Genomic DNA, 566 nt, shown 5'->3' with positions numbered 1-566 from the left:
CTTAGGGACTGGAACCTGCATTATGTCAGCAGTGGGAAAATTTGCATTGTTGACAGGTGATTGACAGGATCATGCTGTCAGCGCGATTTAAAAGAATTCATTATGAAAAGACACTTAATCTTTTGTCAAGACATTATTGTAGTCTTTGCAACAATAGAAGCGGAGCTACTGGTGAATATTTTTTTCTGTAATATTAGTTTGGATTTAGAAAATCTGCCTGACATGTCTTACCACGTGTCACTGTGCTAATGATAATAAAGTTGATACGTTGTGCTGGGGACTTTGGTCGTTCCCATTGCCGGACGGGGGTGTGATGATACTTTGCACGAAAGGCTTCATTTAAATGGACGTTCCCATTGTCCGGACAGGGGTGTGACCGCTTTGCAACCAAGTGGGCCAGCTCGCGCGCTACGATAGACGTATCGTCTTATCATGCCTATCGTCTAAAGCTTGCGATGTGGCGCTTACGATAGACGCTTATACGGCGCTATCATATACATATGTGGTAGACGTCTTTTCGTTACTTTAACGCACGTTTTGTGATACGATATTCAGACATAGAATGT

The sequence above is a fragment of the Branchiostoma floridae genome, chromosome 18, assembly GCF_000003815.2.
Source record: "Branchiostoma floridae strain S238N-H82 chromosome 18, Bfl_VNyyK, whole genome shotgun sequence".
Classification (NCBI taxonomy): Eukaryota; Metazoa; Chordata; class Leptocardii; order Amphioxiformes; family Branchiostomatidae; genus Branchiostoma; species Branchiostoma floridae.
The sequence above is the reverse complement of the archived record's forward strand: the minus strand, read 5'-3'. Positions refer to the sequence as shown.